The following is a 25406-nucleotide window of genomic DNA, read 5'->3' as shown; positions in this document are numbered from 1 at the left end:
TTCATCACATTCTGTGACTTTTCACATCTTTACCCTCTCATTCAAAAGGGACACAAGACCACATCACAAACTTGTGCAACAATCCTGTTGCCCCACTGGTAAGTGATAAATTCTTTAATTTCTGTCATCTTCAGTGTTGATATATATTTATGTCCTTAAGCTCATCTTCCCTCCCTCTTCCTCAAAACGGCAGGGGTAAAGAACCAATGTTCTACTTTGATGATTAACATAGTGATTTCTGAAATACTTTCAGAGAATGAAGGAAACAGGCTGGGTCTCTTCTACATCTCTAGGATATGAATTTACCTCTGAATAAAGAGGCGGAGTCCGAAATCTGATTCCTGAGGGAAGATAAACGAAGGATGGCCTGACTCCCCCTCACAGGGGGTTGAAGGTAAGAAGTGTGTCTAGAGAATTCTTCCTCCCATGCCACGTCTTCATAGTTTGGTGGTGCTTCTGGCTGATCTGGCAGAGTCAGTGTCAACCAGCTTATATGAACCGCCTGGATATTCTGGAGTTCCTGCTGCCAAAACCATTAGTAATGGAATCATGCTAATCAGTAACAGCAGCTCAAGCATCAGTTTGTTTTAGTACCAGGAATGTGAACAGACACAGCTAAAGAGTAGTCCGCTTTATGCTGCAGCAGTTCAGGATGGTTGGTGTCACTGGCGGGATCCTAAGGATCTTCCCTTTCCAGCTGTCGGTGGTTCCTGGTCAGGTTGGCCACCTCCAGCCTCCCAGTCTTTGTCGTCCTGTTGGCCAGCTATGTCTGCATCTGGAAAACCGCCACTTTGGGATCAATCAGACAAGAGCAGCAATTCTCTACTTCTGCATAGATTGGAATAGTTTCTCCATTGCAGGATCCCTTTCCTTTAGTCTTAGCACTCAGTGAAATTGGACCAGAGGTGAAAAACTAACAGGGGGTGGGAGGTGGAAGAATAGGAAGGAGACTCAAGAGGGAGGGGATATATGCATACATATAGCTGGTTCATGCTGTTGTACAGTAAAAATTAACACAACATTGTAAAGCAATTATACTCCAATTAAAAAGAAATAAAATGGAAAAAATTAATTAATTAAAAAACCCAACAGCCAACTATTTTCTCTTGAGCTTTCAATACAGGGGTTCATACACAGTACTGAATAGTTGCATATTTCCAGATGAATGAGGCTACCAAAGGTTCAGATGGAAGCTGAAAGCTAAATGGAAATCCATGTTTTCCAGGCTGTGGTAAGCGGATGCCTTCTCCGACTCAGGCGCAAGGTCAGGTACTCCACCTGCAGGCAGCGGGGACTCTGGGTCTCCAGGCACAGCATGCACCCTGGCTCCGCAGCATCCAGCTTCCAGCCCCCAGCCGCACACTGAGGCCCTCGAGGCCGCTGTGTGGTGTCCTGGGGGAGACCCCGCAAATTATGTGTTATCTCCTAATAAATTATTTTACATTTACATGATTGAGCTATTCCATTTCTGTTCCTAAAAACCATAAAAAGAAATACAACAGCAGCTCCAGTCAACATTATATTTACTTATTGCAATCTGTTTAACAATCATAGTGGAATAAATCTAGATTTCCTTAATAACATGTAAATATTCAAATTTTTCTTTTTGTTTTCAGGATATTTTGAGAATATTTGTTTTATATTTATTAGTGTATTGTTTTTTTTTTTTTAATGCTTATTTATTTGCTTTCCTGGGGTCTTAGTTGCCAGACACAGGATCTTCATTGTGTGTGTGGCCTAAGTAGTTGCCCCAAACCAGGGATGGAACCCATGTCCACTGCATTGCAAGGTGAATTCTTAACCACTGGATCACCAAGGAAGTCTCAGGGTTTTTAGATGAGATCATAAGGTTAAAAGATGAAAATTGTCTCTCAATACCTTATCTTGAAATTTTACCTTTCCTTTCTTACACATCTTTCAACCACAAATTAAATAAACCATTCTAATAAAGATATTTAAATGTCTTTTGTTTGCCTTAATCTTTTAAACACAGGGATCCTGGGGCAGGAGCAAGGAACTGCTCAGACCCCTGGTAGGCGCTGAAGTAGCCCAGAGATTGGGGCAGCCAGAGTGTGATGTGATGAGAGGCTGAGCCTAGTGGTGGAGTGGATGTGGACAGTTGAAAGGACCTGAAACTAAAGACCAAAGTGCAGTTCCTTAGCTAGACCAAGAAGGAAAGTCATCAAAGAGACAAAGACTTCATGATTAATCTCGTTCTTTCCTCATTTACTCACACCCCTTCCCTGAAAAGGGAAGAAGGAGAAGAAAAGGGAAGAAGGGGAACAGGAGATAGTGCAAGAGGAAGAAAATAAAATAGTAGTGTTTGACTCTCAGAAAATTTTAGCAGCTTCAGATCATGGAATTTTCCCAAGTCTCAAGTCAACCCTTCCCTCGTCCCTCTTCCGCCTGCCAATGGAGGAGACTCAGGTTCAATCCCTGGGTGGGGAAGATCCCCTGGAGGAGGAAATGGCAACCCAACCCAATATTCTTGTCTGGAAATCCAGACAAGAAGAGGCAGGCTGGCTACAGTCCATAGGATTGCAAAGAGTCAGACTTTACTTAGTGACAAAACAACATTTATGCCATATCCCTCAAATGCTACAAGGATCTTGGTTTTAGGCTTAGAAAATACGACAATGGTGCAGAGGCTCGGAGCTATCAGAGCAGGCAAATGCAGGGAAGAAAAGTAAGTTGGAAGAAAGAAAAAGGGAGAAGAAAGGAAACTTTGGGTCAAAAAATCCTATAAATCTACAGATTCAATGCAATCCCTATCAAGCTACCAACAGTATTTTTCACAGAACTAGAACAAATAATTTCACAATTTGTATGGAAATACAAAAAACCTCGAATAGCCAAAGTAATCTTGAGAAAGAAGAATGGAACTGGAGGAATCAACCTGCCTGACTTCAGACTCTACTACAAAGCCACAGTCATCAAGACAGTGTGGTACTGGCACAAAGACAGAAATATAGATCAATGGAACAGAATAGAAAGCCCAGAGATAAATCCACATACCTATGGACACCTTATCTTTGACAAAGGAGGCAAGGATATACAATGGAAAAAAGACAACCTCTTTAACAAGTGGTGCTGGGTAACTGGTCAACCACTTGTAAAAGAATGAAACTAGAACACTTTCTAACACCATACACAAAAATAAACTCAAAATGGATTAAAGATCTAAATGTAAGACCAGAAACTATAAAACTCCTAGAGGAGAACATAGGCAAAACACTCTCCGACATAAATCACAGCAGATCCTCTATGACCCACCTCCCAGAATATTGGAAAAAAAGCAAAACTAAACAAATGGGACCTAATGAAACTTAAAAGCTTTTGGCACACAAGGAAACTATAAGTAAGGTGAAAAGACAGCCTCAGATTGGGAGAAAATAATAGCAAATGAAGCAACAAAGGATTAATCTCAAAAATATACAAGCAACTCCTGCAGCTCAATTCCAAGAAAAATAGATGACCAATCAAAAAAAATGGCCAAAGAACTAAACAGACATTTCTCCAAGAAGACATACAGATGGCTAACAAACACATGAAAAGATGTTCAACATCACTCATTATCAAGAGAAATGCAACTCAAAACCCAGTGAGGTACCATTACACGCCAGTCCAGGATGGCTGCTATCAAAAGTTACAAGCAATAAATGCTGGAGAGGGTGTGGAAAAAAGGGGAACCCTCTTACACTGTTGGTGGGAATGCAAACTAGTACAGCCACTATGGAGAACAGTGTGGAGATTTCTTAAAAAACTGGAATATAGAACTGCCATATGACCCAGCAATCCACTTCTGGGCATACACACTGAGGAAACCAGATCTGAAAGAGACACGTGCACCCCAATGTTCATCGCAGCACTGTTTATAATAGCCAGGACATGGAAGCAACCTAGATGCCCATCAGCAGACGAATGGATAAGGAAGCTGTGGTACATATACACCATGGAATATTACTCAGCCATTAAAAAGAATTCATTTGAATCAGTTCTAATGAGATGGATGAAACTGGAGCCCATTATACAGAGTGAAGTAAGCCAGAAAGATAAAGAACATTACAGCATACTAACACATATATATGGAATTTAGAAAGATGGTAACGATAACCCTATATGCAAAACAGAAAAAGAGACACAGAAGTACAGAACAGACTTTTGAACTCTGTGGGAGAATGTGAGGGTGGGATGTTTCGAAAGAACAGCATGTATATTATCTATGGTGAAACAGATCACCAGCCCAGGTGGGATGCATGAGACAAGTGCTCGGGCCTGGTGCACTGGGAAGACCCAGAGGAATCGGGTGGAGAGGGAGGTGGGAGGGGGGATCAGGATGGGGAATACGTGTAACTCTATGGCTGATTCATATCAATGTATGACAAAACCCACTGAAATGTTGTGAAGTAATTAGCCTCCAACTAATAAAAAAAAAATTAAAACAAACAAACAAACAAAAAACCAAAAAACAAACAAAAAAAAAAGGAGTTGGGACACAAATAAACATTTGGGGAAAAAAAAAATATCCTGTAGACTTGAAAGTTGAACCAAACTACAAGGCACACTTTTGTCCACTAGAGTTGCCCCCTCTAAAACTAGACAGCCAACAAAATTCATTTGCAAAAGTAAAATAAAACACAAACAAACAAAATTGAAATTTCCCACACAGTTTAGACTTGGGTTCCTGCCAGAAGGTCCACTCTGTCCACCTTCTATGTCATGTTCGTTTCACATCCCTGCAAGTAGGGAGATGGTACTGACCAGGAAAGGGCTCAGATCTGGCACCTCGGTTGAGGGATCCCATCTCAGCCCACCCTCCCAGTGCTGGGCCTGACCCTTCCTCCTGCCTGACTGAATTACTTGGAGAGGCTTGAGGGGAGTAGACTGGGTGTGACGGATTTCAGAAGTCCAGTCAGTTTCAGCCTTTGTTAACCTCCAGGCTGGATGTTAGGGCTTCCCTGGTGGTTCAGATAGTAAAGCCGCTGCCGCCTCCGCCGCTAAGAAGCTTCAGTGGTGTCCGACTCTGTGCGATCCCATAGACGGTAGCCCATCAGGTTCCCCCATCCCTGGGATTCTCCAGGTAAGAACACTGGAGTGGGTTGCCATTTCCTTCTCCAATGCATGAAAGTGAAAAGTGAAAGTGAAGTCGCTCAGTCGTATCCGACTCTTCGCGACCCCATGGACAGCAGCCTACCAGGCTCCTCCGTCCATGGGATTTTCCAGGCAAGAGTACTGGAGTGGGGTGCCATTGCCTTCTCCGAGATAGTAAAGCATCTGCCTGCAAAGCAGGAGACCTGGGTTCGATCCCTGGGTTAGGAAGATCCTCTGGCGAAAGGAATGACAACCCACTCCGGCATTCTTGCCTGGAGAATTCCATGTACAAAGAGGAGCCTGGCGGGCTACACTGCACGGGGTTGCAAAGAGTTGGACACGACTGAATGACTAACACACACAAAGAGGCTGGAAGTTTGGGGCTCCCTCGTCCTGGAAGAAAAGCAGTGGGCCCTTTGCCACCCACTCACCACTAGGGGGCAGCAGCAAGCCAGGCTCTACCGTGGTTGAGGCGTCAACACTGATTTGCCCCTGATACAAACCCAAACGCTGCGGTTCAGATGCAAACCTAGAACCTGCAATGGCCTAAAGCTACAGGCTCAGTCCTGAGAGGATTAACCAGTTAACCAAATTCAGCCACCAGGGAAGTGATGTCGCCTTCTCAAAAAGTGAAAGTAAAAACATTTTGTTTCCCGTCCCGCCCCCACACCTTTATTGATATATAGTGAACATTTATTTTGTAAGTTAAGGTATACAATGTGTTGATTTAATATACTTATATACCATGAAATAATTGCTATGGGAACATTAGTTAATACTTTCATCACTTCACATAATTACCATTTCTTTTCCTGATGAGAGCATTTAAGATCTACTCTCCTGGCAAATTTGCTCTTTGACCTCTCTTCTTCTCCCCCACACCCCAGCCCTGGCAATTATCATTCTTTCTATAAGTTCAGCTTTTCTAGATCCCTCATGAAAGTGAGGCCATATAGTATTTGTCTTTCTCTGTCTGACATTTCACTTAGCATAGTGCCCTGAAGTTCTGCCTATGTTGTTGCAAATGGCAGGATTTTGTTCTTTCTCATGGCTGAGTAGTATTCTGTTGAGTATATACACGTGGTGCTAGTGGTAAAGAACCTGCCTGCCAATGCAAGAGATGTAACACACGGGTTCAATCCCTGGGTTGGGAAGAGCCCCTGGAGGAGGGCATGCAACCCACTCCAGTATTCTTGCCTAGAGAATCTCATGGACAGGGCAGCCTGGCAGGATACGGTCCATAGGGTCACAAAGAGTCAGCCATGACTGAAGCAACTTAGCACGGGCACGCATGCATCGCGTCTTCTTTTGTCCATTCATCCGTTGACTGACACAAGGGTTGTTTGCATATCTTGTCTATTATGAATAACGCTGCAATGAACACGGGAGTGCAGATAGCTCATCAGGAGCCTGATTTTGTTTCCTTTGGATATACATACCCAGAAGGGGGATGAGTGGATCATTTTTAGCTTTTTTAAGAAAATCCATCCTCCTTTTCCTAGTGACTGCAACAAGTTACCTTCCCATCAGCAGTGCACATCCTCACAAACGCTTGTTACCCCTTGTCTTTTTGGTGACAGCCATTCCAACAGGTATAAAGTTCTATCCCATTGTAGTTGGGTTTACAGTTCCCTTGTGATTAGTGATGTTGGTATCTCTTCTTGTACCTGTTGGTCGTTTGTATGTCTACTTTAGGAAAGAATATCTGTTCAGTTCCTCTGACTATTTCTTAATTAGATTTTGTTGCTATAGTTATGAGTTCTTTATGTATTTTGATATGAGCCCTTTTATAAGATATTTGATTTGCAAATATTTTCTCACATTCTATAGGTTTACCTTTCCATTGGGGTGATTGTTTCCTTTGTGATACAGAAGCATTATTTTTTATATAACCCCACTTACTAACTTTTGCTTTTGATGCTTGGGTTTTTTGTGTCATATGCCAAAACATGATTGGCAAGACCAATGTTAAGGAGATTTCCCCTATGATTCCTTGACAAGTTTTAAGTTTCAGGTTTTCTGTTTAAGTCTTTTTGAAACAATTTATTTGTTTTTGGCTGTGCTGGGTCTTCGTTGCTGCATGTGGGCTTTTTCTAGCAGCAGCGACCGAGGGCTACTGTTCATTTCTACCATTTACTACTCCATTCTTTCAGCCGCTTCTCTTGTGGCAGAGCACAGGCTCTAGGCACACAGACCTCAGGAGTTGCGGTGCGTGAGCTCAGTCGTTGTGGTGCATGGACTTAGTTGTCCCACTGCATAGGGGATCCTCCTGGACCAGGAATCAAGTGAAGTTTTGAGAGTGGTGTAAGAAAGATAAGGATCCAATTTCGCTTTTCCGAATACGGTTATCTATTTTTCCTAACATCATTTATTGAAGAGACCATCCTTTCCCCACTAAGTACTTTTGGATCCCTTGTCAAATATTAGCTGACTGTGCATGTTTGAGTTTATTTCTGGGCTGTCAATTCTGTTCCACTGGTCTCCTTTTATGCCAATACCGTATTGCTCTGATTACTGAATCTTTGTAGTACAATGTGATGCCTCCAGCTTTGTTCTTCTCTTTCAGGATTGCTTTGCTATTTGGGTCTTTTATGATTCCATACAAATTTTATGATTTTTAGGACTTTTTTCTACTTCTGTGAAAAAGGTCAATGAGGTTTTGTTAGGGGTTGCATTTAATATATAGAAGGCTTTGTATAGTATGAACATTTTAACTATATTAATTCTTCTGATCCATGAACACTGGCTATTCTTCCATTTATTTGTGTCTTCTTTGATTTCTCTTACTTTATAGTTTTCTATATACAGATCTTTCACAACCATAGTTAAATTTATTTCTAAATATTTTCTTGTTTTTAGTGCTATGGTTAATGGGATTATTTCCTTTATTTATTTTTCAGGTCATTTGTTGTTAGTGTATAAAAACACGACTGATTTCAGTATGTTGATTTTTTAATCCTGCAACTTCACTGAATTTGTAGATTAGTTCTAACAATTTTTTAGTGGAGCCTTTAGGATTGTATGTATAAGATCATACCATCTGCAGACAAGGAAAGTTTACTTCTAACTTTCCTGTTTGGATATTTATTGCTGTTTTTGTTTTGTTTCTTTGTTTGTTTGTTTGTTTTGCCTGACTTCTGTGGCTAGGACTCCCAGCACTATATTTATAAGAGTGGTGAAAGTTGGCATCTTGTTTTGTTCCTAATCTTACATAGAAAGGTTTCAACCTTTCACCATTGAGTATGATATTAGCAAGGCTTGGAGAAGGAAATGGCAACCCACTCCAGTACTCTTGCCTGGAAAATTCCATGGATAGAGGACTCTTGTAAGCTACAGTCCCTGGGGTTGCAAAGAGTCGGACACGACTGAGCGACTTCACTTGTCATATATGACCTTTATTATGTTGATGTATTTTCCTTCTATGGGCTTCCCAGATGGTGCTAGTGGCAAAGAATCCACCTACCAATGCGGGAGGTATAAGAGTTTGATCCCTGGGTTGAGAAGATCCCCTGGAGGAGGGCACAGCAATCCACTCCAGTATTCGTGCCTGGAGAATCCCATGGACAGAGGAGCCTGGTGGGCTATAGTCTATAGGTATGCAAAGAGTCGGACATGACTGAAGCAACTTAGAACACACGCATTTCCTTCTATACTAAATTAGCTGAGAGTTTTTGTCATAAAAAGATTTTATGCTTTGTCAAATTATTATATGAACTATTAAATTATGTAATAACTTTTATCTTATCTTCTATTAATGTGGTGTGTCACATGTTTTGATTTGTATATCTTGAAACATCCTTATACCCCAAGGGTAAAACCTGTTTGATCATGGTATAGGATCCTTTTCATGTGCTGCTGAATTCAGTTTGTTAGAATTTTGTTGAGAATTTTGCACTTGAATTCTTCAGAGACATTGGCCTGTAGTTTTCTTTTCTTACAGTGTCCTTATCTGGCTTTGGTATCAGGGTAAAACTGACTTCATAAAATGATTCTGTGACTGTTCTTTTCTCTTCATTTTTTGATGGAAGGGTTATGTAGGATTTGTGTTAATCATTCTTTAAATAATTGGTAGAATTCAGCAGCAAAACCATCTGGTTCTGGGTTTTTCTTTTTAGGCAGGTCTTGGATTACTGGTTTAATCATCTTATTCATTATCGGTCTGTTCAGATTTTCTATTTTTTCATGATTCATTCTTGGTAGGTTGTATGTTTCTAGAAATTTTTCAATTCTTCTAGGATATCCAGTTTGTTGGTATTCATAGTAATTTCCTATGATTCTTTGTATTTCTGTGGTATCACTTGTAATGTCTCCTCTTTAATTTCTGACTTTTTATTTCTTTTCTCTCTTTTTTTCTTAGTCTTAGTCTAGTTAAAAGTTTGTCAATTTTGTTTATCTTTAAAAAAACAGCTCCTAGTTTCAGTGATTTTTTCTATTTTCTATTGTTTTTCTGGTCCCTATGTCATTCTTTCTGCTCTGTTCTTTATTTCCTTTCGTTGCTAGCTTTGGGCTTAGTTTGTTCTTCTTTTTCTAGCTCCTTAAGTTGTAAAGTTAGAATGCTTATTTGGGATCTTTCTTTTTTCTTAATGAAGGCATTTATCACTATAAACTTTCCTCTTTGAACTGCTTCTGCCATATCCCATATGTTTGGTATTTTTTTATTTGTTTTTTCTTTATTTTGGTTTGTTTTAAGATATTTTTACTTCTCTTTCGATTTCTTCTTTGATCATTGGTTCTTCAGTACTATGTTGCTTAATTTCCACATATTTATTATTTTTCCAGTTGGCATACTGTTATTCATTTCTAGTTTTATACCATTGTGATAATGAAGTACTTGGTATAATGTCAATCTTCTTAAATTTGTTAACACTTGTTCTATGACCTATGATATGAGCTGTCCTGGAGAATGTTCCAGATAGAAGGATGTGTTGGTCAGAGTCTCCGGTATACGTCTATGAGCCTCATTCAGGGTAAAGTATAGTTCAAGTCTAATGTTTCTTTGCTGATTTTTTCTCTGGAGGATCCCTCCATTGTTGAAAGTGGGGTATTGAAGTCTTCTACTATTACTGAATTGCTGTCCGTTTCTCCCTTCAGATCTATTAGTATTTGAATAATATGTTTAGGTAGGTATGTGCTGATATAGTTTCTTCATGAATTGACACTTTTATGGTTACATAACCATTTTTGTCTCTAGTCATGACATTTGGCTTAAATGGTCTATATTGTCTGATACAAATATAGCTCACCGTACTCTCTTTTGGTTTCCATTTGTATCAAATATATTTCTCCATTCTTCATTTTGAGCTTATATATGTTATTTAATCTGAAGTGAGCCTGTTATAGGCATCATATAGTTGGTTCTTTTTTTTTTTTCCATCCAGCCATTATGACTTTTGACTGGAGAATTTAATCTATTTACAAATAGAAGATTATTAATAGGTAAGAACTTATTAATTCAATCTTACTCATTGTTTTATGGCTGTTTTGAAGTTCCCTCATTCCTTTCTTCCTCTCTTGTTACCTTCCTTTGGGGATTGGTGATTTTTTTGTAGTTGTATGCTTTGATTTGCTTCTCTTTATCTTTTGTGAATCTACTGTAGGTTTTTTCCTTATGGCTACCAAGAGGCTTAACATAAAACATCTTATAGAAAGAACAGTCTCTTATGATTATAGCCACATAACTGATTGCATACATAAACTACCCGTTTACCACCCCTTTAATGTTTTTAACAATTTACCTCTTTTTATACTGTGTATTCATACACATTATTGTAGCTGTAGTTATTTTTTTAACACTCTTATCCTTTAAACTTTACTCTAGAGTTAAGTGGTTAACACACCACCAAATTACAGGGTCAGAGTATTCTGAATTTGACTGTATACTAACCTTACCAAGTGTGTTGTGTGTTCTCAGGGTTTTATGCTCTTTCTAGATTTTTCATATTCTTTGAAGTTGCATCATTGGCTTCTCATTTGAAACAGCAATCCCCTCCACCAGGCTTTACTTTGTGAAGATAAATGTCTTCTGTCAGCCCCCCTAGAGATTCTGAGGCTCTCTCAGCCAGGCTATGGACACACCTACTCCACTCTTCTTGTTCCCTCTTGTGGTTGAATTCTTCAGTTTATGTGCCTTCTCTGGATTCTTAAGAGATGGGAATACCAGACCACCTGACCTGCCTCCTAAGAAATCTGTATGCAGGTCAAGAAGCAACAGTTAGAACCAGATATGGAACAATGGACTGGTTCCAAATTGGGAAAGGAGTATGTCAAGGCTGTATATTGTCACCTTGCATATTTAACTTGTATGCAGAGTACATCATGCAAAATGCCAGGCTGGATGAAGCACAGGTTGGAATCAAGATTGCTGGGAGAAATATCAATAACCTCAGATATGCAGATGGCACTACGCTTTTGGCAGAAAGCGAAGAAGAACTAAAGGGCATCTTGATGAAAGTGAAAGTGGAGAGTGAAAAAGTTGGCTTAAAACTCAACATTCAGAAAACTAAGATCGTGGTATCTGGTCCCATCACTTCATGGCAAGCAGATGGGGAAACAATGGAAACAGTGGCAGACTTTATTTTGGGCGGCTCCAAAGTCACTGCAGAGGGTGGCTGCAGCCATGAAATAAAAAGACGCTTGCCCCTTGGAAGAAAAGCTATGACCAACCTAGACAGCATATTAAAGAGCAGAGACATACTTTGCCGACAAACATCTGTCTAGTCAAAGCTATGGTTTCTCCAGTAGTCATATATGGATTTGAGAGTTGGACCATAAAGAAAGCTGAGCGCTGAAGAATTGATGGTTTTGAACTGTGGTGTTGGAGGAGATTCTTGAGAGTCGCTTGGACAGCAAGGAAATCAAACTGGTCAATCCTACATGAAATCAACCCTGGATATTCATTGAAAGGACTGATGCTGAAGCTGAAACTCCAATATTTTGGCCACCTGATGCGAAGAACTGACTCAGTGGAAAAGACCCTGATCCTGGGAACGACTGAAGGCAGGAGAAGGGGACGACGGAGGATAAGATGGTTGGATGACATCACCAACGCAATGGATTTGAGTTTGAGCAAGCTCCTGGAGTTAGTGATGGATAGGAAAGTCTGGCGTGCTGCAGTCCATGGGGTCGCAAAGAGCTGGACACGACTGAGTGTCCGAACTGAACCGAACTGGATTCTGCAATGAACCTGGCCTAGGGCTGACTGCCTCTCTTTGGTTTTCCCAAAGGTGGCGCTCAAGCTCAACTTTGGACACACACTGGCACGCCGAGTTGGGCCGGCGTTCCGCGCATGCTCACTTGCCATCTGCCAAAGCGCCTTCCTTCTGCCGTAGCGGGACAGGGCGTTTTTGTCAGTATCTCAGAGCTGGGGAAGCGGTGTTCACTCACAGGCTCTCATCCCCTCAAAAAAGAGCATAGACCGAGAAGACCTCTCTTGGCCTTACTGTGCTTCTTTGGGGGATGAGAGATGCAAGTAAAGTCAAGCTGTATTCTTACCCCCTTTGATACATCTAAACTCATATATGTGTACACACAAACACACACACACACACACATATATTTTCCCCATCCAGTAACATGCTAGAAGTTCTCTGGAAACTTGGACTTCCACAAAAGGCTCTTGTCATCCATTGGTGATTTTCTAAGACAGTGTTTTCCAGGGGCTCCTGGGCTGCAACCAAGAGCAGCTAGAGCTAGATCACAGATCACTGCAGGGTCCAGTAACCAGAATCAAGGTCTAAATGCATATTACCTGATGCACAGTGGGAAAAACTTCTCCTGAGGCCCTTGGCATATGGTGCTGTATCCCACAGCTCCCACAAAGACACCTTTGTTTGTAAACAGATGCCAAACTAATGTTGTTGATGGGGCAGACAAAAACAAGAAACATCTTATTCCACCATGATTGTGATGCCAATTTCTGGAAACTCCTCTGTACTATTCTTCCTATCAATGTCTGCTGGGAGAGGTGAAAGGAAAGAATAGAAGGCAAGTCTTTGTAAAGTTGAGCAGAAAAAGAAAATCAAGAGCCAGGTATGACTTTGCAGGTATGACCACTGCTGACCATTTTAGCCACAGGTGGTTTAAAGGAAGGGATGAATATTATATACAATCCAGAAAGAACAAGAAATGAAATTTTAATATATTTATTCTTCATTTTATTTTTGATATTATAAAGATTAATTCAAAAATATTTATTAAGGGCTTCCTGGTGGTTCAGTAGTTAAAATTCTGCCTGCCAGTGCAGGTGACCAAGGGCTTGATCCTTGGTTCAGGAAGATTCCACATGTCTCAAGGCAGCTAAGCCCATGTGTCACAACTACTGAGCGCATGTGCCTAGGAGCTGTGCTCTGCAACAATAGAAGCCATCGCAGTGAGAAGCCTAAGCACTGCAATGCAGAGGAGCCCCTGCTTGCTGCATTTAGAGAAAGGCCATGCACAGCAACGAAGACCTAGCATAGCCAAAACCAAATTAATTAATTAATTAAAACTATTTATTACACACCTACTATATGCAAAACACTGTTCTGGGCACTTCAAATACATAAGGGAAGAAAAAACGCATCTGTCTTCATGGAACTTACATTTGATAATAGCACATGCTTGGTATAAAACATTAGAAAATACTAAACCTTGTAAGGAAGAAAAGAAAAAGAGTCTATTACTCTACCAACAAAAGATAGTGCGTTTTTAACATTTTGATGCATTTTTAGTTCACTTTTTTGCTTTGCCTATTGTTGTTCAGTCTCTGAGTCATGTCCGACTCTTTGTGACACCATGAACTGCAGCACACCAGGCTTCTCTGTCCTCCACTATCTCCCAGAGTTTGCTCAGATTCATGTCTTTTGGGTTGGTGATGCTACGTAACAATCTCATCCTCTGTCACTCCCTTCTCCTTTTGCATTCTGTCTTTCCTAACATCCGGGTCTTTTCCATTGAGTCAGCTCTTAGCATCAGGTGGCCAAAGTATTGGAGTTTCAGCTTCAGCATCAGTCCTTCCAATGAATATTCAGGGTTGATTTCCTGTAGGATTGACCAGTTTGATATCCTTGCTGTCCAAGGGACTCTCAAGAGTCTTCTTCAGCACCACAATTCAAAAGCATCAGTTTTACGGCACTCAGCCTTCTCTGTGGTCCTACTGTCATATCTGTAAATGACTACTGGAAAAATCATAATTTTGACTATATGGACATATGTTGGCAAAGTGATGTCTCTGCTTTTTAATATACTGTCTAGGTTTGTCATAGTTTTCCTTTCAAGTAGTAAGAGTCTTTTAATTTCATGGCTACAGTCATCCTCTGCAGTGATTTTGAAGCCCATGAAAATAAAATCTGTCACAGCTTCCACTTTTTCCCCTTCTATTTGCATGAAATGATAGGATCAGATGCCATGATCTTAGTTTTTTGAATGTTGAATTTCAAGCCAGTTTTTTCACTCTCCTCTTTCACCCTCATTAAGAGGCTTTTTAGTCCCTCTTCACTTTCTGCCATTAGAGTGGTATCATCTGCATATCTGAGGTTGTTGATATTTTTCCCTGCATTCTTGATTTCAACTTATGAGTCACTCAGCCCAGCATTTCGCAGCTTTCCTGCTGGTTCAGACAGTAAAGAATCTGCCTTCAGTGCAGGAGATCTGAGTTCAATCCCTGGGTTGAGAACATCCCCTGGAGAAGAGAATGGCTACCCACTCTAGTATTCTTGCCTGAAAAATCATGGACAGAGGAGCCTAGTGGGCTACAGTCCATGGGGTAGCAAAGAGTTGGACACAACTAAGGGACAAGCACTTTCACTTTCACTCTGCATATAAATTAAATAAACAGAGTGGCAATATACAGCCTTGTCGACTCCTTTCCCAGTCAGTAGTTCCATGTAAGGAACTGTTGCTTTTTGACCCACATACAGGTTTTGCAAGAGACAGGTAAGGTAGGCTGGTATTTCCACAGTTTGTTGTGATCCACCGTCAAAGGCTTTATCGTAGTTAATGAAGCAGAAGTACGTGTTTTTCTGTATTCCCTTGCTTTCTTTATGATCCAGTGAATGTTTGATCTCTGATCCTCTGCCTTTTCTAAACCCAGCTTGTATATCTGGAAGTTCTCGATTCACATACTACTGAAGCCTAGCATGAAGGATTTTGAGCATTTCCTTACTAGCATGTGAAATGAGCGCAGTTGTACAACAGCTTGAACATTCTTTGGCATTGCCCTTCTTTGGGACTGAAAGCCACTTCCCCATGACGAGGCTGTGATCCATGAAGGGGATGCCTACATTCACACATATATATAGTTTTAAAATTTGGGATTTTATTGTACCCTTGACCTACATACATTATACAGTTTGTAAAAGGATATGAAACTGTCAATGCCTCTTCATAAAGGTTGCCAAATGGCTTTCCAGGAGTTTTGTTAATCAATGATCTGAGTTGTTAGAGGCTTAGAATAAACAGAACTTGGTAATACATTGATTAGATTATGTGTATATGAAAGAGAGAGAAAAGTGTGAGAGAAAAGAAAAAGGGATGCTTCTCAGATTTATAACTTGTTCTACTAATGGGCAGATGCGGAGATCAATAAACAAGAATAGAATTCAGTGAAAGGAGTAAGTTTCATATGCAAAAAATATGGTTTTGAGGTACCCCATGGGCATCCCAACAGAGCCACCAGCCTGGAGCTAAACATTAATGTCTGAGCTGTAGATTTGGGTCTGGATTTTATATTAAGCAAGACGAAGAGTAAGATCACCTAGCTAGAGTGTGTAGAATAAGAGAAGGATAAAAGCTGAGTTTCAGCGAATTTGCACTGTCCCAGAGACTTGGCCTTGGACTCTCCAGTCTGGGGGATGGGTGGGATATTTCTAGGACAATCTAGAGTTTCCATCCACCTTGACATTCACTTAAGATGGCTCTGGAGTTCCCTGATTGAGTTATCCCTTGGGTTTATCACTAATCAAATTGGCTTATGGGGTCAAAATTGAGGTATAGATTTTGTTTACTTCCTCCCTTTTCCCTCCACATGATCATACATTCTTTGAATTTAGCTTAGATTTTTTTCCAGCTAAGATTTTTTAATCATGATAGGAAAGTACAAGGGAAAATTATGCACTGGAAGTCTGGAAACATTATTGCATTATTGCAAAATTATGTGTAAAATGGAATTTTGGGAGTCCTAGCAGTGGAATATGAAATTCATATTTTGGTACCCTAACTTTCATAAGTCAAAATGAGTCAGTTTAAAGAAAGAGTTTAGTTTAAAAACAAATTTAATTCTTTTTTTGTGGCTAATATTCCATTGTATATATGTGCCACATCTTCTTTAACCATTTTTCTATTGATAAACATTTAATTTGCTTCCATGTCCTGGCTATTGTAAATAGTGCTGCAATGAACAATGGGGTGCATGTATCTTTTTGAATTATGATTTTCTCTAGATATATGCTCAGGAGTGGAATTGCTGGATCATGTGGTAGCTCTATTTTTCTTTTTTTTAAGTTAATTTATTTGTTTTAATTGGAGGCTAATTACTTGACAATATTATAGTGGTTTTTCCCATACATTGACATGAATCAGCCTTGGGTGTACACGTGTCCCCCATCATGAACCCCTTCCCACCTCCCTCCCATCCCATCCCTCGGGGTTGTCCCAGTGCACTGGCTTTGAGTGCCCTGTTTCATGCATTGAACTTGGACTGGTGATCTATTTCATAATTGATAATATACATGTTTCAATGCTATTCTCTCAAATCATCCCACCCTTGCCTTCTCCCACAGAGTCCAAAAGTCTGTTTTTTATATCTGTGTCTCTTTTGCTGTCTTGCATATAGGGTCATCGTCACCACCTTTCTAAATTCCTTATATATGCATTAGTATACTGTATTAGTGTTTTTCTTTCTCACTTACTTCACTCTGTATAATAAGCTCCAGTTTCATCCACCTCTTTATAACTGATTCAAATGTGTTCTTTTTAATAGCTGAGTAATATTCCATCATGTATCTATTTTCTTTTTAAGGAACTTCCACACTGTTCTCCATAGTGGCTTTGTAGGGAATTTGCATTCCTCCATAGTGAATCTACATTCCCATCAACAGTGTAGAAGGGTACTCTTTTCTCCACACACTTCCCACCATTTATTGTTTATAGATTTTTTGGTGATGGCCATTCTGACCAATGTGAGGTAATAAATCATTGTAGTTTTTTAAACTCCTTATTGAACTTGTTATAATATTATATATATATATATATAGAGAGAGAGACCTTGAAGCATGGGGATCTTAGCTCCCCAACCAGGGATTGAACCCATACCCCCTGCATTGGAAGGCAAACTGTTATCCACTGGACCACACGAATTCAGTGTGGTCAATCTCCTTCATTGTAGTTTTGGTTTGCATTTCTCTAAATTAGTAATGTTGAGCATCTTTTCATGTGCTTGTTTGCCATTTGTATGTCTTCTTTGCAGAAATGTTTATTTAGATCTTGGGCCGATTTTTTCATTGGGTTTTTTTTTTTTTTTTTTTTTTTTTTTTTTGAGCTGTTTAGCTGTATATTTTTGGAGATTAATCTTTTGTTGTTTACTTGTTTTGCAAATATTTTCTCCCATTCTGAGGGTTCTCTTTTTGTTTTGTTTATGGTTTCCTTTGCTGTGCAAAATCTTTTTTTTTTTTTTTTTTTTTTGCAAAATCTTCTAAATTTAATTTGGTTCTGTGTTTTTTTTCATTACTCTAAGAGGTGGATTGAAAAAGGTCTTGCTGTGATTTATGTCAAAGACAGTTTTACCTATGTTTTCCTCTAAGAGTTTCATAGTATCCAGCCTTACATTTAGGTCTGTAATCCATTTAGAGTTTATTTTTGTGTGTGGTGTTAGGGAGTGTTCTAACTTTATTCATTTATACAGCTGTCCAATTTTCCCAGTGCTACTTATTGAACAGACTATCTTTTCTCAATTGTATATCTTGCCTCCTTTGTCATAGATTAGGTGACCATAGGTGCATGGGTTTATCTCTGGTCTCTATCCTATTCCATTGATCTATATTTGTGTGTGTGTGTGTGTGTGTGTGTGTGTGTGTGTGTGTGTGTGTGCCAGTACCATACTGTTTTGATTACTGTAACTTTGTAGTTTAGTCTGAAGTCAGGGAGCCTGATTCCTCCAGATCCATTTTTCTTTCTCAAGATTACTTTGCCTATTCATGGTCTTTCATGTTTCCATACACATTCAGTTCAGTTCAGTTCAGTTCAGTTGCTCAGTCGTGTCCAACTATTTGCGACCCCATGAATTGCAGCACGCCAGGCCTCCCTGTCCATCACCAACTCCTGGAGTTTACTCAAACCCATGTCCATCGAGTCGGTGATGCCATCCAGCCATCTCATCCTCTGTCGTCCCCTTCTCCTCCTGCCCCCAATCCCTCCCGGCATCAGGGTCTTTTCCAATGAGTCAACTCTTCAAATGAGGTGGCCAAAGTATTGGAGTTTCAGCTTCAGCATCAGTCCTTCCAGTGAACACCCAGCACTGATCTCCTTCAGGATGGACTGGCTGGATCTCCTTGCAGGCCAAGGGACTCTCAAGAGTCTTCTCCAACACCACAGTTCAAAAGCATCAATTTTTCGGTGCTCAGCTTTCTTCACAGTCCAATTCTCACATCCGTACATGACCACTGGAAAAACCATATTCTTGACCAGACGGACCTTTGTTGGCAAAGTAATGTCTCTGCTTTTAAATATGCTATCTAGGTTGGTCACAACTTTCCTTCCAAGGAATAAGCGTCTTTTATTTTCATGGCTGCAATCACCATATGCAGTGATTTTGGAGCGCCAAAAAAATAAAGTCTGACACTGCTTCCACTGTCTCCCCATCTATTTGCCATGAAGTGATGGGACCAGATGCCATGATCTTAGTTTTCTGACTGTTAAGCTTTAAGCCAACTTTTTCACTCTCCTCTTTCACTTTCATCAAGAGGCTCTTTAGTTCTTCTTCACTTTCTGCCATAAGGGTGGTGCCATCTGAGGTTATTGATACTTCTCCCGGCAATCTTGATTCCAGCTTGTGCTTCTTCCAGCCCAGCGTTTCTCATGATGTACTCTGCATATAAATTAAATAAGCAGGGTGACGTACACATTACTCAGCCATAAAAAAAAGAACAAAATAATGCTATTTGCAGCAACATGGATAGACCTAGAGATTGTCATTCTAAGTGAAGTAAGTCAGACAGAGAAAGACAAATATAATATGATATTGCTTATATGTGGACTCTAAAAAAAGGGTACAAATGAACTTATCTACAAAACAGAAATAGAGTTACAGATACAGAAAAGAAACTTATGGTTACCAGGGAGTGAGTGGGGAGCAACAAAGTGGGGGAGTGGGGCTGACATACACACACTACTATATATAAAATGGCTACCCCCGTGACTCAGTGGCAAAGAATCCACCTGCAGTTCAGGAGCTACAGGAGATGCAGGTTCGATCCCTGGGTTGGAAAGATTCCCTGGAGGAGGGCATGGCAACCCACTCTGGAGAATCCCACAGACAGAGGATCCCAGTAGGCTAGAGTCCATAGGTTCACAAAGAGTGCTAGGCTCCTGGTACGAAGATGAATAAGACCGAGGCCAATGCAAGAGGTGGAGTCAGAGGAAGCAGGAGGTCCCCCTGAATTAAGAGTTCATATACTTGAAAGGCCTCAGAGACAGAGTTACAGTGACAGGAATGCAAGATGGTGATTCTACAACTTTAACTTTTTGTCCCTGTTTGGCACTACCCATTATCTTCTTTCTAAAAATCCTGTCATTTGGGGGGGAAAGCATAACTATATTATATTATACTTTAACTTGCAAACATCAGAAATTTGTTAAATCAACACTTTAAAATAGGCTACCATTTTTGGAAACCTGTTTCAGGATTTCTTGATGCTCTAACATGCCAGAAACCTCCAAAAATGAGAGACGCTGTGCCCTGTTGATACCTGAGAGCCCACAGAGAAGACATAGTCTCAATCCTCAAGAAACTTCCAACCTAAGGGGAGACAGAGACACATTAACAGGCTATTTCAGTATTAGGTGGACCTGAAGCTTTCTTAAGCCCAGTGTGTGCATCTTTCAAAACAAACCAATGGCCACAACAACAATGGTCTGGCCAGTAACAGATACTAAATTGAAGTACTTTAGTGCTCAGGGGAAAAATGCTAAATTTTTTCACTCCATTTACTGTTCAGTTTTCAATTAATTCCCATGTCCCATTCTGCTACTCCTATCATTTTATTTCAATAAGGGTTCAAAATGTATTGGAAAAGTTACTTTACCACTTTTCTTCTAGTTAATGTCATCTTATGAAGTGCAATTATCAGTCATGAGTATTTTAGGGAAAGACAAATTATTTGGGTGGAAGTCCCTCCAAATTAACAGTCTCTAAGACCATCCCAGGTCTCCTCCCTACTACAGGTTATAAACAGACTGGTCACACAACACAGTCCTCAATGTCTTTCTTTATACCCACTATAATGCTTTATATATATATATATATATATATGTGTGTGTGTGTGTGTGTATATATATATATTTTGACTGACATCAATCGCTGGACTCTGTTTGCCTGATCTTCAGAGGGAAAAAAACAACAAAATAGGAGTTTAAAAGATTCCGAAGAAATCAGTGAACATATAAGAAAGTGTTTTATCAAGAAAAATAAAGCTCTGGGCTCTAAAACTTACAAAAGGAAGTACCACATGGTGGCGAGTCAGGGAGTCTCATAGTAAGCCCTTACTCTAACTCAGAGGTTTTCACTTAGACCTAAAAAAACTCTCATTTATCACAATCACCATCAGGCTAGCCTGGACATAGGCATTACTTCCCCTTTAACTCTGTCTGGCTCAAGGAAGGACAAAATATTACCAGCATAGACAGTTATGGAATATTTAAACAAGTCTTTAGTGATAACGTATATGTGGTTGGTGATAACATTCCAGAAACCAGCAATGAGAACAAATCTGCATACTAACAAAGAAGATTTGATGTGAGTTAAGAACCTATGTTCTGCATAGTCACTCAGTCGTTTCTGACTCTTTGTGACCCCATGGACTATAGCCCGCCTGGCTCCTCTGTCCATGGGATTCTCTAGGCAAGAATACCAGTGGGTTGTTATGCCCTCCTCCAGGGAATCTTCCCAACTCAGAGATCGAACCCAGGTCTCCTGCATTGCAGGCGGATTCTTTACCGTCTGAACCTCCACGGAAGCCCCAAAGTTTACCAAAGATACATAATCAGACTGTAGCTCGCCAGGCTTCTCTGTCCATGGAATTCTCCAGGCAAGAATACTGGAGTGGGCAGCCATTCCCTTTTCCAGGAGATCTTACTGACCCAGGGATTGAACCCGGGTCTCCCATATTGCAAGCAGATTCCTCACCATCTGAGCCACCAGAAGAACCTATACCCTAGAAAAAAGAGAACAGGAAGTAGATTATTCCTCAAAGAGCAAGAAGTCAGTTTGAATCATCTCTGTCTCTAACATTGGAAAAGCTTATCCCAGTTACCAATGTCCCTAGCTGCCTGCCAAATGCAAAAGTAAATCACTTCATGGAGGAAGATAAAGCCATTGTACGCCTCAAATTATTTATAAAAATTTTCACACATAATATCAGCATTCAAGAAAAAATAATTAAGAAACAAGGAAATAAAACAACATGATAAAAAAAATTAAGAGAAGCAACAAAGAAACAGAGTCTCCAGACAATGAGATATAGACTGTAAAATAACCACTCTTAATGTGTAAAGAGAAAATTAAAGACAAGATTGAGAAACTTAGAGAATTTGAAATGGTAACAAAAAGGTAAAAATAACTAAAAATACATAACAACCAAATTAAGAACTCAATAAATTAAAAGATTAGACACACCTGAGCAGAGAATCAGTGAGCTGCAAGATCAGAAGAAAATGTCCATGTGAAAGCAAGGAGAAAAGGCAAGAGATGGAAAATACAGAAGAGGTTAAAAAAAGAAAAAAACATCGAGAATGCAAATAGAAAGTCTAATACACACGTATTTGGAAACTCAAAAGAAGCCAGCAAATAGAACGGAAGGAATAGGAAAAATACTATGCCACATCCCTCTGACATTCTGATTCCTAATGAGAAATCTACAATCATGTGAATTGTTTTTCCCTTATAAGTTTTTACTTCTTTTCTGGCTGCTTTTAAGAATTTGTCTTTAGGCTTCATAAGTTTGATTATGATGTATCTTGATTTTGATTTCTTTTGACTTACCTGGTTGGAGTTTGCTCTTCATCTTGAATCCATATGTTTACACCTCTTATCCAGTTTGAGACGTTTTCAGCCATTAGTTCTTCAAGTATTGATACTTTTTTAGCCTCACTCTATCTTCTTTCCTCTTGGGTCTCTGCTGACATGAATGTTAAATCTTTTGCTGTAGTCCCCATAGATTCCTGAAGCTCTGTTCTCTCTTTCTTTCTTCTTTTTAACTTTTCTTCTTCTCTCTGTTCTTCAAATTGGGTTATTTTTTGATTCTTCCATCTTCCAGTTCACTGATTCCTTTCTCTGTACTCTTAGTTCTTCTACTGTACCCATCCATAGAGCTTTTTATTTCAGTTATTGAATTTTTAGTTCTCAAATTTCCATTTGGTTCTTTTTTTTCTATCTTCTATTACTTTGCTGAGGCTTTGTGTTTTTCTTCATTTATTTCACCCATGTACATAATTGCTTCTTGAAACATTTTCATCATGGATAAAATTGTCTACTCATTCTTACATCTCTGTCATCTTTTTGTTGGCATCTATTGATTGAAAATAGTTTGAAATCTATTGGTTCTTGCTTAGTAGAATAAGTGATTTTTTTCCCTTAGGATGAATAACTTTTTAAATTGAAACTTGGATATTTTACAAGTTATAAGACTCTGAATTTTATTTAAACCCTCTGTTTTGACTGTTTGTTTTTTTAATGACACAGCTCCTGCAAAGGAAAAGAGCAACTTATTACTGTTCAATGGAGGCAGAAGTCCAGGTTCCTCACTTGGCCTCCACTGACACCCAAGGAGGAGGTTGATCCTTGTTATTACCGGGCAGGAACGGATGTTCTGGCTCCCTACATGGTCTTTACTGACAAGGCCATGGAGGTGGCCTCTTACTGCTGAATAATGGTGAGAGCCCTGATGCTCCACTAGGCCTCCTGTAACATCACCCCAGGGAAAGAGCTAGGGGGACTTTGTTACTGCTGGGTGTGAATAAAAATCTGGGCTCCTGCTTGGCCTTCTCTGACACCACCCCATCAGAGAAGAGGAATTGGGGTTCCTCATTATGGCCCTGAGATGGCAAATGTTTCGGCTCCTCACTCAGCTTTGCTTCTGGGGGTAGGGATGGGACCATATTCTTTCCTGTGGTGTTTTGGCTTCAAGAGAGCAGTTTTGTTTTGTTTTTCCTAAAAGTTTTATGTCTTGTAAAGCTGCCCCTTTCTTGGTGTTTCAACTAGAGACAGCAGGGGTTTGTTGAGCAGGCTTTTTTTCCCTTAGGCTCACTGGCACCTCTGATATTCTGGATTCTTTGCCTACAAATCTGGGATATATAGGCCAAAAGAAAATTCCAGAAACTTACCAGTGTATTGTTTCTCAGATTCTGAGATCCCGATTCAGCCTTCTTTCTTCTGTTTATCTTTCAGAGTCTTCTTATGTTTGTTTTTTACATAAGGTATAGGGGTTTTTGTGTGTGCACTTAGTGAGAGAAACAGTGAAAGGTACATTTACTCTCTAACAGTGGAAGTCTTTCATTCATTATGCTTTCTAAAAACAATGTGTAAGAATATTATTTATCTTGATTTCTGAGTTTTGATCCCCTTTTAAATTTGGCAACTTAGGCAAGCACCTCCTTCACCTCACCCTACTTCCAGTCCTGTTTGGAAGTCATCATAGAGGCTGGAATAATTGAGAAAAACATCAATCCAAAATAACGTAAGAAATGAGACAGAAGTAACACAGAAGAGTAAGACAAATAGAAAACAAATGTTACCATAACAGATTTAATTCCAAATATATTAAAATGACTAAGTAATACACAGGGGTACTCCAACATTAAGAAGTTAAGGAAAAGAGGAGGATCCACAGTGAGACCAGAGAGGGTTCAGTAAGTTCCTTGCTTGCAATAAAAATTTAAAAATGAGAGCAGCAACGCTTGGATCCTCAAGGACCCTTTGACAATATAAACATTCAGAAGTTTCTCCAACTTCCAGGAGAATAGTAACTAGTTCCACATCTACATGCTAATACATTTCATATTGTTGCTATTCCAAGAAGGGGCCAGAGTTAAACTTGAACACTCAAGATTTAGCAGTCACTTGGCACAATAATGAAAGTAATGCCTGTGTCCAGGCTAGCCTGATGGTGATTGCGATAAATGAGAGTTTTTTTAGGTCTAAGTGAAAACCTCTGAGTTAGAGTAAGGGCTTACTATGAGACTCCCTGACTCGCCACCATATGGTACTTCCTATTGTAAGCTTTAGAGCCCAGAGCTTTATTTTTCTTGATAAAGCACTTTCTTATATGTTCACCGATTTCTTCAGAATCTTTTAAACTCCTATTTTGTTGTTTTTTTCCCTCTGAAGATCAGGCAAACAGAGTCCAGCAGTTGATGTCAGTTAAAAAAAAAAATATATATATATATATATATATGTATACATATATATAAAACATTATAGTGGGTATAAAGAAAGACATTGAGGATTGTGTTGTGTGACCGTCTGAGGCAGCAAGGAAGCCCAGATTCCCGGTAGCTCAGTTGGTAAAGAATCCTTCTGCAGTATAGGAGACCCCGGTTCGAATCCTGGATCAGGAAGATTCCCCTGGAGAAGGGATAGGCTACCCACTCCAGTGTTCTTGGGCTTCCCTGGTGGCTCAGCTGGTAAAGAACCCACCGGCAATGTGGGTGACCTGGGTTGGATGCCTGGTTGGGAAGATCCCCTGGAGAAGGGAATGGCTACCCACTCTTCTGGCCTGGAGAATTCCATGGATTACAGTCCATGGGGCTCTGAAGAGTAGGAAACGACTGAGCGACATTTACCCCTGCAGACAGCTATTTAAATCCTTCCTAATCCTTAATCCTAATCTCTCTTTATAGAGAAAACAATGAGTAAATCTTGACTGTCTCATTCTCAAAAAGTCATCCCCCCACCACCACCCGGAGGAATGAATGATGCAGTCACGTGGGGCTGACTAAGGGTCACTGGCCTCTTTAAGCGCGGGACCTGGGGAATGGAGAGCTGCAGTTAACAGCACCACGTGAAATAAGCCGAGCAGCCACAGGCCCTAAGTCTAGCAAACACGCGCTGCCCGCCGAACACAGAGAGG

General features: G+C 40.0%; 1 pseudogene; it reads right to left on the bottom strand.

The window, feature by feature from the left end:
* Positions 1-249: 249 nt before the first annotated feature.
* LOC122454295 lies at positions 250-22343 on the bottom strand (annotated as a pseudogene).
* Between the last annotated feature and the right edge of the window lie 3063 nt (positions 22344-25406).

The sequence above is a fragment of the Cervus canadensis genome, chromosome 16 (assembly GCF_019320065.1).
Source record: "Cervus canadensis isolate Bull #8, Minnesota chromosome 16, ASM1932006v1, whole genome shotgun sequence".
NCBI classification, from domain to species: domain Eukaryota; kingdom Metazoa; phylum Chordata; class Mammalia; order Artiodactyla; family Cervidae; genus Cervus; species Cervus canadensis.
Note: the sequence above shows the minus strand (reverse complement) of the source record. Positions and strands in the feature narration are given on the sequence as shown.